Here is an 11,644-nt window from a genome sequence, read left to right on the forward strand (position 1 = left end):
TGTGTGTAATGTTTTCATCGTACAGCATGCTGTTGCAGAGCTAAGCAACTCAAACTAATCTAAGCAGGAATCCAGATTGGACTCTGAAAGGAGCCACGCTGTGAGACTCTGTGCCCTTTTAATCTGGGGTTCTCGGAACCTGGTGGCAGAGCAAACACTGGTGTTTATTCACCCGTGGGGCGGCTCTGTGTTTTCAACAACAGACCCTCTCACCCTGATTGGTTTCATGCAACTGAACAGCTGGTTGCTGCTCTTGAGGTCTCTGTCGGTGTGAATGTGGACAGATGATGCTGCGAGAAAGGGAAAATATTTAGCCTCCCTAAAGGTGTCAGTCTTGGCCATCTTCCCAGAGCTGCTGGGAGAAGTGTGTTAGTATGTTTTCCTTTTTGGAGGGTCATGTCAGCAGCATAGTGGAGATTAAAGCTTGGCACAACTGTATTTGGGGAGTTTCTCCCATTCTTCTCTGCAGATCCTCTCAATATCTGTCAGGTTGGATGGGGAGCGTCGCTCCACAGTTTTTTTCAGGTCTCTCCAGAGATGTTAGATCGGGTTCAAGTCCGGGCTCTGGCTGGGCCAATCAAGGACATTGAGACTTGTCCCGAAGCCACTCCTGCGTTGTCTTGGCTGTGTGCTTAGGGCCGTTGTCCTGTTGGAAGGTGAGCGTTCGTCCCAGTCTGAGGTCCTGAGCGCTCTGGAGCAGGTTTTCAACAAGGATCTCTCAGTACTTTGTTCTGTTCATCTTTCCCTCGATCCTGACGAGTCTCCCAGTCCCTGCAGCTGAAAAACATCCCCACAGCATGATGCTGCCACCACCATGCTTCACCGTAGGGATGATGCCAGGTTTCCTCCAGACGTGACACTTGGCATTCAGGCTAAAGAGTTCAATCTTGGTTTCATCAGACCAGAGAATCTTGTTTCTCATGGTCTGAGAACCCTTTAGGTGCCTTTTGGCAAACTCCAAGCGGGCTGTCATGTGCCTTTTACTGAGTGGCTTCCTTCTGGTCACTCTAACATAAAGGCCTGATTGGTGGAGTGCTGCAGAGATGGTTGTCCTTCTGGATGGTTCTCTCATCTCCACAGAGGAACTCTGGAGCTCTGTCAAAGTGACTATAGGGTTCTTGGTCACCTCCCTGACCAAGGCCCTTCTCCCCCGATTGCTCAGTTTGGCTGGGCGGCCAGCTCTAGGAAGAGTCTTGGTGGTTCCAAACTTCTTCCATTTAAGAATGATGGAGGCCACTGTGTTTTTGGGACCTTCAGTGCTGCAGAAATGTTTTGGTACCCTTCCCCAGATCTGTGCCTCGACACAATCCTTCCTCGGAGCTCTACGAACAATTCCATCGACCTCATGGCTTGGTTTTTGCTCTGACATTCACTGTCAACTGTGGGACCTTATATAGACAGGTGTGTGTCTTTCCAAATCATGTTCAATCAATTGAATTTACCACAGGTGGACTCCAATCAAGTTGTAGAAACATCTCAAGGATGATCAAAGGAAACAGGATGCACCTGAGCTCAATTTCGAGTCTCATAGCAAAGGGTCTGAATATTTATTTCTGTTAAAATAAGTAAAAATAATCTATAAACCTGTTTTCGCTTTGTCATAATTGGGTGTGTGTAGATTGATGAGGATTATTAAAAATATATATTTTAGAATAAGGCCGTAACGTAACAAAGTGGAAAAAGTCAAGGGGTCTGAATACATTCCGAATGCACTGTACATCCCAAAAGCACACATCAAGTCCTTACATACTGTATAAGGCCCATATGCAGGATTGGGTAGGTTACTTTCTTAATGTAATCTGTTACAGTTACTAGTTACCTGTCCACATTTTTATCAGTAACGTAACTTTGGGATTTCTCAAACTCAGTATGTGGACACCTGCTTGTCGAACATCTCATTTCAAAATCATGGGCATTAATATGGAGTTGGTCCCCTTTTGCTGCTATAACAGCCTCCACTCTTCTGAGAAGGCTTTCCACTAGATGTTGGAACATTGCTGCAGGGACTTGCTTCCATTCAGCCACAAGAGCATTAGTGAGGTTGGGCACTGATGTTGGGCCTGGCTCGCAGTCGGCGTTCCAATTCATCCCAAAGGTGTTTGATGGGGTTGAGGTCAGGGCTCTGTGCAGGCCAGTCAAGTTCTTCCACACCGATCTCGACAAACCATTTCTTGTGGACCTCACTTTGTGTACAGGGGCATTGTCATACTGAAACAGGAAAGGGCCTTCCCCAAACTGCTGCCACAATGTTGGAAGCACAAAATTGTCTAAAATGTCATTGTATGCTGTAGCGTTAAGATTTCCCTTCACTGGAACCATTAAAAACAGCCCCAGACCGTTATTCCTCCTCCACCAAACTTTACAGGTGGCACTATGCATTCGGGCAGGTAGTGTTCTCCTGGCATCCTCCAAACCCAGATTTGTCCGTCAGACTGCCAGATGGTGAAGCGTGATTCATCACTCCAGAGAACCTGTTTCCACTACTCCAGAGTCCAATTGTGGCAAGCTTTACACCACTCCAGCCGACACTTGGCATTGCGATCTTAGACTTGTATGCGGCTACTCAGCCATGGAAACTCATTTCATGAAGCTCCCGACGAACAGTTCTTGTGCTGACGTTGCTTCCAGAGAACTCGGCAGTGAGTGTTGCAACCGAGGACAGCCAATTTTTACATGCTATGCGCTTCAGCACTCGCGGTCCCGTTCTGTGAGCTTGTGTGGCCTACCACTTCGCGGCTGAGCTGTTGTTGCTCCTAGACGTTTCCACTCCACAATAACAATACTTACAGTTGAACGGGGCAGCTCTAGCAGGGCAGAAATTTTACGAAATGACTTGTTGGAAGGTGGCATCCTATGACGGTGCCACGTTGAAAGTCACTGAGCTCTTCAGTAAGGCCATTCTACTGCCAATGTTGGTCTATGGAGATTGCATGGCTGTGTGCTAGATTTTATACACCTGTTAGCAACTGTTGTGGCTGAACTAGACGAATCCACTCATTTGAAGGGGTGTCCACATACTTTTGTGTGTATATTATGTATCTGTAATCTGATTACAAGATTTCTTGATGGTATCGGAACTGATTACATTTGTTTGTTTTTTCAATATCAGATTACATGTATCAGATTAGATGTAATCAGTTATTCCTCAACCCTGCCCATATGTAAGGACATTTTGGGGATACAGTCCATTCGGAAAGTATTCAGACCCCTACTATTTTTCCACGTTTTGTTACATTACAGCCTTATTCTAAAATGGATTAAATAAAATAAAAAATCTCATCAATCTACACACAATACCCCATAATGACAAAGCGAGAACAGGTTTTTATAAATATTTGTAAATTTATAAAAAATAAACAAATACCTTATTTACATAAGTATTCAGACCGTTTGCTATGAGACTCGAATTTGAGCTCAGGTGCATTCTATTTCCATTGATCATCCTTGAGATGTTTCTACAACTTCCATGTCAGAGAAAAAACCAAGCCATGAGGTCGAAGGAATTGTCTGTAGAGCTCCGAGACACGATTGTGTCGAGGCTAAGATCTGGGGAACGGTACCAAAAAATGTATCCAGCATTGAAGGTCCCCAAGAACACAGTGGCCTCCGTCATTCTTAAATGGAAGACGTTTGGAACCACCAAGACTCTTCCTAGAGCTGGCCGCCTGGCCAAACTGAGCAATTGGGGTAGAAGGGCTTTGGTCAGGGACGTGACCAAGATCCCGATGGTCACTATGACAGAGCTCCATAGTTCTTCTGTGGAGATGGGAGAACCTTCCAGAAGGACAACCGTCTCTGCAGCACTCCACCAATCAGGCCTTTATGGTAGAGTGGCCAAATGGAAGCCACTCCTCAATAAAAGTTAAATGACAGCCCGCTTGGAGTTTGCAAATAGGCACCTAAAGGACTTTCAGACCATGAGAAACAAGATTCTCTGGTTTGATGAAACCAAGATTGAACTCTTTGGCCTGAATGCCAAGCGTCACGTCTGGAGGAAACTTGGCACCATCCCTACAGTGAAGCATGGTGGTGGCAGCATCATGCTGTGGGAATGTTTTTCATCGGAAGGTGTTGGGAGACTAGTCAGGATCGAGGGAAAGATGAACTGAGCAAAGTACAGAGAGATCCTTGATGAAAACCTGCTCCAGAGCGCTCAGAACCTCAGACTGAGGTTCACCTTCCAACAGGACAACGACCCTATGCACACAGCCAAGACAACGCAGGAGTGGCTTCGGGACAAGCCTCTGAATGTTCTTGAGTGGCCCAGCCAGAGCTGGACTTGAACCCGATCGAACATCTCTGGAGAGACCTGAATATAGCTGTGCAGCGACTCTCCCCATCCAACCTGACAGAGCTTGAGAGGATCTGCATAGAAGAATGGGAGAAACTCCCCAAATACAGGTGTGCCAAGCTGGTAGCGTGATACCCAAGAAGACTCAAGACTGTATTTGCTGCCAAAGGTGCTTCAACAAAGTACAGAGTAAAGGGTCTGAATACTTATGTAAATGTGATATTTCAGTTTTTTATTTTTAATACATTTGCAAAAATTTCGAAAAAAAGTTTTTCTTTCTAATGATGGGGTATTGTGTGTAGATTGATGAGGAACAAAAACATTTTAATCCATTTTAGAATAAGTCTGTAACGTAACAAAATGTGGAAAAAGTCAAGGGGTCTGAATACTTTCCGAATGCACTGTATATGGATATCTATTAATCTGGTTAACATTTTGTTTCTGCTAACATTATAGTCCTTGTACTGTGTCATATGCCAAACATGGTGTGGAATAGCTAAACAGACTGGTACCCAGGCTATGTTTGTATGATATGGGTTATGTAACCATCATTATTTCTCCATTCATACCTATAGAATAGTCAGAGATCAATATTGAGTGTAACATGATTTTATTTTATTATTGCTGAATATAAAATATATACAGTACCAGTCAAAAGTTTGCCAAGAGTGTGCAAAGCTGTCATCAAGGCAAATGGTGGCTATTTGAAGAATCTTAAATAAACAAATTAAATATATTTTATAACACTTTTTTGGTTACTAAGTGATTCCATATGTGTTATTTCATAGTTTTGATGTCTTCACTATTATCCTATAATGTAAAAATAAAAATAAAAATAAATAACCTTGAATGAGTAGATGTGTCCAAACTTTGGACTGGTAGTGTATATATTTTATTTTAAAGCTTTATTGAACTCATTTATATAGTTTATTAAGTCAGTACAGTTAGCTATTTCAGGAAACCCTGGTCAGAAGTAACATACAGTATCATTGCAATACCATACAAGAATGCAATTAACTGTATTCCACTCTCTGTGCTTCCCTCTCTTTTCAAGGAGAAAGGGATTATGAATTCTAAGTCGTCCTGTAAGATCCATCTGAGTTTGACTGTGGGAAACTGCATCAAAGTTCCTTGGGAACATTGGGTACCACAGTGTGAAAAACCCTGCCTGTCCTTTCCTCAGTCCAGGACTCAGAAATAATAAAACCATTTCTCCAGATGGGCATGATCTGTCAGACATGAAAGGCATAGCTCCGCTCTTCCCAAATTCCTCAGGATTCAGGACTGTATTAACTATAAGTCTGATAAATACAGTTGCTCTATAACCCAGAATGGAGCTGTAAGCCTACTGACCTCTGGTGTGGTACAATTGTTGCAATACTGTGCATTCAATTTGTGGTGAGCTGAGGAAAGAATTTCCTCTTATAGGACACAGTAAAACATAATTGTCATCAATCAAATGTAACATAGTTGCTTGCACCTAACTTCAAGCATCTAAAGTTACGTTTGAAGTGCACCACATGTCAATCTAAATGACTTACATAACTTTAGAGCAGGGGTGTCAAACATACGGCCCGCGGGCCGGATCAGGCCCGCAAACGGTTTTAATCCGGCCCGCGAGATGATTTAGAAGATTTCTTTTTTTTTTTTTTTTTTTTTTTAAAGTATAAAAATGCGCTGCAATTTTTCAATAAAATAAACTGCTGTTCCAATTGAGTCCACTGGATGGCGCAATAGCAATTGTGTTAAGCAAGCAAACTGTTTATACCGGGGCAGAGCAAGTAGGTCAAGCACGTGCAGCCAATGAGCTGCTTTGTTTTGCCCGCGATATTTATTACGGCTTCTACTTTTAACATTATGTGCTTTGGCACCCTCATTGCCCCAATATGTATTTGGCACCCTCATTGCCCCAATTGGCGGGTCTGAAGAAACAGCAGTCTGTGTTTACTCACAGCCGAGACATCAGTGACGCTGCAGTGAAAGCTAGCTACCTCATTGCTAATGAAATCGCAGTGGCTTCAAAACCATTTAGTGAGGGTGAATTTGTAAAAACATGCATGATGAAGGCAGCGGAGATTGTGTGCCCTGAAAAGCGGCAGGCTTTTGCAAATATCAGCCTGACAAGAAACACAGTTGCAGACAGGATTTCCGATCTTTCAGTGGATTTGGACAGCCAGTTGAAGCAAAAAGTAAAGTCATTTATTGCGTTTTCGGTTGCAATTGATGAAAGCACGGACATTACAGATGTTGCACAACTGGCCATTTTTTCATCCGCGGAGTTGATGACACATTGACCGTCACCGAGGAGTTCGTGCAGTTGGTGCCGATGACAGATACAACGACAGCAGCTGATATTTTTACCGCACTCGTCGGCGCGCTGGACAGGGTCGGAGTGGACTGGTCCCGCGCTGTCAGCCTGGCTACAGATGGTGCGCCCTCAATGATCGGGAAAAAAGCAGGCGTTGTGACAAAGTTCAGAGAGAAAGTGCAATCTGCAAATGGAGGACGTGATTTTTTTACTTTTCACTGTATTTTGCACCAGGAGGCTTTGTGTTGCAAGTCATTAAAGATGGATAACGTCATGAAGGTGGTCATCCAAACTGTTAATTTCATCCGATCCAGAAGCCTGAATCACCGTCAGTTTGACAGCCTTCTCAGAGAGAAAGACCACATCTATGGCCTGCCATACCACACTGAGGTAAGATGGTTAAGCCGAGGTGCTGTGCTGAGGCGTTTCTTTGATTTACGAGAAGAAATTGAACAGTTCATGGAAGAAAAGGAATTTCATTCCGCAGAATGGATGCCGGACCTTGCATTTATGGTGGATGTTACAGAGCACCTGAATAACTTGAACAAACAGCTGGTTGTCACGCAGTATTATGACAGCATACGTTCTTTCAAGTTGAAGCTGTCATTGTGGGAGACGCAACTTGCCGGTGGTGATGCAGCTCACTTCCCCTGTCTGAAAAATGTGTGCGCGACCCAACATGTGGCAGACATGAAGCGGTTCAAAGATAAAATAACTGGACTGTTACGGGAGTTTGAGCAACGCTTTCAGATTTATGTTTATATGTTTTTATGTTGATGTGCTATTGTTTTTAATTTATTTTATTTTATTTGTATATTTAACCTATTCTTGACTCTGTGGTTCTTGCACTTGTTTGGGGAACAGGATTTCATTATTTTTATCTACATTTCTGCCTGAGAAATGACACCCTGATATAGTTCTGTGATCTGTGAAACAGTTCTGTTAATCACTGAGGCATTGTGTGTTTGTGTGTTCTTTTTCTTTAGAATTTTCAAATAAACTTGACGTGTTTTATGATTAATAGTGATGTTGTGCTCGTACTATTTTGGACACACTGTCCTCAGGCTCCAGCTTTATGTTGTATGTTGATCGTATTAAAACAAAGAAAACAATCTGAAGTTGTTGTTTTTAAGTTATATATACCATGATTTTTCCGGTCCGGCCCACTTGGGAATAGATTTTCCTCCATGTGGCCCCTGAGCTAAAATGAGTTTGACACCCCTGCTTTAGAGTGTCTCTGCTGGTCAAATTAGCTGGATGTTGCTTTTTTACCTGAGGCAAATTACTCCACTGGTCCACTGCATGGAGGAAATCCCCATCAGGTAATCTATTGATAGAATGTTGATGGTAAGGGCAAGAAATAGCCTTCAACCAATAAAACAGCCTACAATAAAATTGCATTCCCCTTAATAAAAAAATGTGGCGGGTTACATGGTAGCTAAAAAAAAAAAAAAAAAAAAGAGATTACATTTTAAAAAGCCCAGTATGGCAACCTAGACTTAAATCCGGGATACAAATCTGTATGATATGTTAAGTTTCGTATGGTATGTATTCATTTGTGGATGTCCATCATCCATTTCGTATGATATGATACAAATTACAATTTGTATGATATGTTATGAATTGCAATTCGTACAATTTGTTACGAATTTGCTAAACGTATGTTATGTTACGTATTCCAATGTGTTGTGGCTAACGTTAGCTAGGTGGATAGGTGCCTAACGTTAGCTTGGTGGCAAACGTTAGCTAGGCCAGGGGTTTAGAGGTTAGGGTTAGGAGTTAGGTTAAAGGGTTAGGGGAAGAGTTAGCTCACATGCTAGTTGCAAAGTAGCTAAAAAGTAGTAAGTAGTTGCAAGTTGCTAATTAGCTAAAATGCTAAAGTTGTCCTTGATGACATTCGAACACTCAACCTTTGGATTGCTAGATGTTCGTGTTATACGCCTACCAACCACCCTACTTTCGTTTTTGCCTTAAGTAACCTTCTGTCTTATGTAACCATACCAAACATTACATATCACACTAATAGTGTCCCAGATTTACGTTTACTATGTTAGGTCTGGTCCAGGGCTCTCAAACCCTGTTCCTGGAGAGCTACCCTCGTGTAGGTTTTCACTCCAACCCCAGTTGTAACTAACCTGATTCAGCTCATAAACCAGCTAATTATTAGAATCAGGTGGGCTTGATTAGGGTTGGAGTAAAAACCTACAGGACGGTAGCTCTCAGGAACAGGGTTGGAGCCCTCGCTCTAGTCTATGAGACCAGGTTGTGTAGGCCTATATAACCTATTGTAGGCCTATGGCAATATGATGTAGCCTAGGGCTATAATGACGATATGATGTTGATGTATTACACTAAGAAGCCGGATGTGGAGGTCCTGGGCTGGCATGGTTACACGTGGTCTGCGGTTGTGAGGCCGGATGGACGTACTGCCAAATTCTCTAAAACTACGTTGGTGGCAGCTTATGGTAGAGAAATGAATATTCAATTTTCTGGCAACAGCTCTGGTGGACATTCCTACAGTCAGCATGCCAATTGCACACTCCCTCGAAACTTGAGACATCTGTGCCATTGTGTTGTGTGAAAAAACGGCACATTTTAAAGTGCCATTTAATTGTCCCCAGCACAAGGTTCACCTGTGTAATGATAATGCTGTTTAATCAGCTTCTTGATATGCCACATTATTCTGAATGTACTCCATTTAGTATGATATGTTACATTTTGTATGGTATGTATTGATTTGTGGATGTCCATCACTCATTTTGTATGATATGTTAGGAATTACAATTCCTATTATATGTTACGAATTTGCAAAATGTACAATCTGTTACGAATTTTCAAAATGTATGATAGTTGCGAATTTTCAAAATATACAATATGTTAGGATTTTTGAAAAACGTACAATATGTTATGAATTTGCAAAACGTATGATATGTTATTACACTGCTCAAAAAAATAAAGGGAACACTTAAACAACACATCCTAGATCTGAATGAATGAAATAATCTTATTAAATACTTTTTTCTTTACATAGTTGAATGTGCTGACAACAAAATCACACAAAAATTATCAATGGAAATCAAATGTATCAACCCATGGAGGTCTGGATTTGGAGTCACCCTCAACATTAAAGTGGAAAACCACACTACAGGCTGATCCAACTTTGATGTAATGTCCTTAAAACAAGTCAAAATGAGGCTCAGTAGTGTATGTGGCCTTCACGTGCCTGTATGACCTCCCTACAACGCCTGGGCATGCTCCTGATGAGGTGGCGGATGGTCTCCTGAGGGATCTCCTCCCAGACCTGGACTAAAGCATCCGCCAACTCCTGGACAGTCTGTGGTGCAACGTGGCGTTGGAGGATGGAGCGAGACATGATGTCCCAGATGTGCTCAATTGGATTCAGGTCTGGGGAACGGGCGGGCCAGTCCATAGCATCAATGCCTTCCTCTTGGAGGAACTGCTGACACACTCCAGCCACATGAGGTCTAGCATTGTCTTGCATTAGGAGGAACCCAGGGCCAACCGCACCAGCATATGGTCTCACAAGGGGTCTGAGGATCTCATCTCGGTACCTAATGGCAGTCAGGCTACCTCTGGCGAGCACATGGAGGGCTGTGCGGCCCCCCAAAGAAATGCCCCCCAACACCATGACTGACCCATCGCCAAACCGGTCATGCTGGAGGATGTTGCAGGCAGCAGAACGTTCTCCACGGCGTCTCCAGACTCTGTCACGTCTGTCACATGTGCTCAGTGTGAACCTGCTTTCATCTGTGAAGAGCACAGGGCGCCAGTGGCGAATTTGCCAATCTTGGTGTTCTCTGGCAAATGCCAAACGTCCTGCACGGTGTTGGGCTGTAAGCACAGCCCCCACCTGTGGACGTCGGGCCCTCATACCACCCTCATGGAGTCTGTTTCTGACCGTTTGAGCAGACACATGCACATTTGTGGCCTGCTGGAGGTCATTTTGCAGGGCTCTGGCAGTGCTCCTCCTGCTCCTCCTTGCACAAAGGCGGAGGTAGCGGTCCTGCTGCTGGGTTGTTGCCCTCCTACGGCCTCCTCCACGTCTCCTGATGTACTGGCCTGTCTCCTGGTAGCGCCTCCATGCTCTGGACACTACGCTGACAGACACAGCAAACCTTCTTGCCACAGCTCGCATTGATGTGCCATCCTGGATGAGCTGCACTACCTGAGCCACTTGTGTGGGTTGTAGACTCCGTCTCATGCTACCACTAGAGTGAAAGCACCGCCAGCATTCAAAAGTGACCAAAACATCAGCCAGGAAGCATAGGAACTGAGAAGTGGTCTGTGGTCACCACCTGCAGAACCACTTCTTTATTGGGGGTGTCTTGCCAATTGCCTATAATTTCCACCTGTTGTCTATTCCATTTGCACAACAGCATGTGAAATGTATTGTCAATCAGTGTTGCTTCCTAAGTGGACAGTTTGATTTCACAGAAGTGTGATTGACTTGGAGTTACATTGTGTTGTTTAAGTGTTCCCTTTATTTTTTTGAGCAGAGTAATTCTAACTATGTGGCTAACGTTAGCTAGGCTAGGGGTTAAAGTTAGGGATTAAAGTTAGGTTTAAATTATGTTCAAGGAGTGGGCTAGCTAAAAGGGTTGGGGTTAGCTAAAATGGTTAAGGTTAGTGTTAGGGGAAGGGTTAGCTAACATGCTAAGTAGTTGAAAAGTAGTTAAAAAGTTGCTAAAATGCTAAAGTTGTCCCTGATGAGATTCGAACTGGCAACCTTTGGGTTGCTTGATGTTCACATTATACATCCACCCCGACCAACCACCCTACTTTCGTTTTTGTCTTATGTAACCATACCAAATGTATCATATCATACTCATTTGGATGTCCCGGATTTATGTTCACTATGTTACTTCTAGTTTATGATGCCAGGCTTTTACCATCAGCTTCCAGCGGCAACACGCTCTCTGTGCAAATTGATGTTAGACTTCTTGCCATCAAGCAACCGGTTCTGACTGGACCAGACGCAATATTAACAATGTTCTCGGTAAGTATTGCTCAGACTTCACACTCAA

Source organism: Coregonus lavaretus (genome assembly GCF_964263955.1).
Source record: "Coregonus lavaretus genome assembly, chromosome: 1".
Classification (NCBI taxonomy): domain Eukaryota; kingdom Metazoa; phylum Chordata; class Actinopteri; order Salmoniformes; family Salmonidae; genus Coregonus; species Coregonus lavaretus.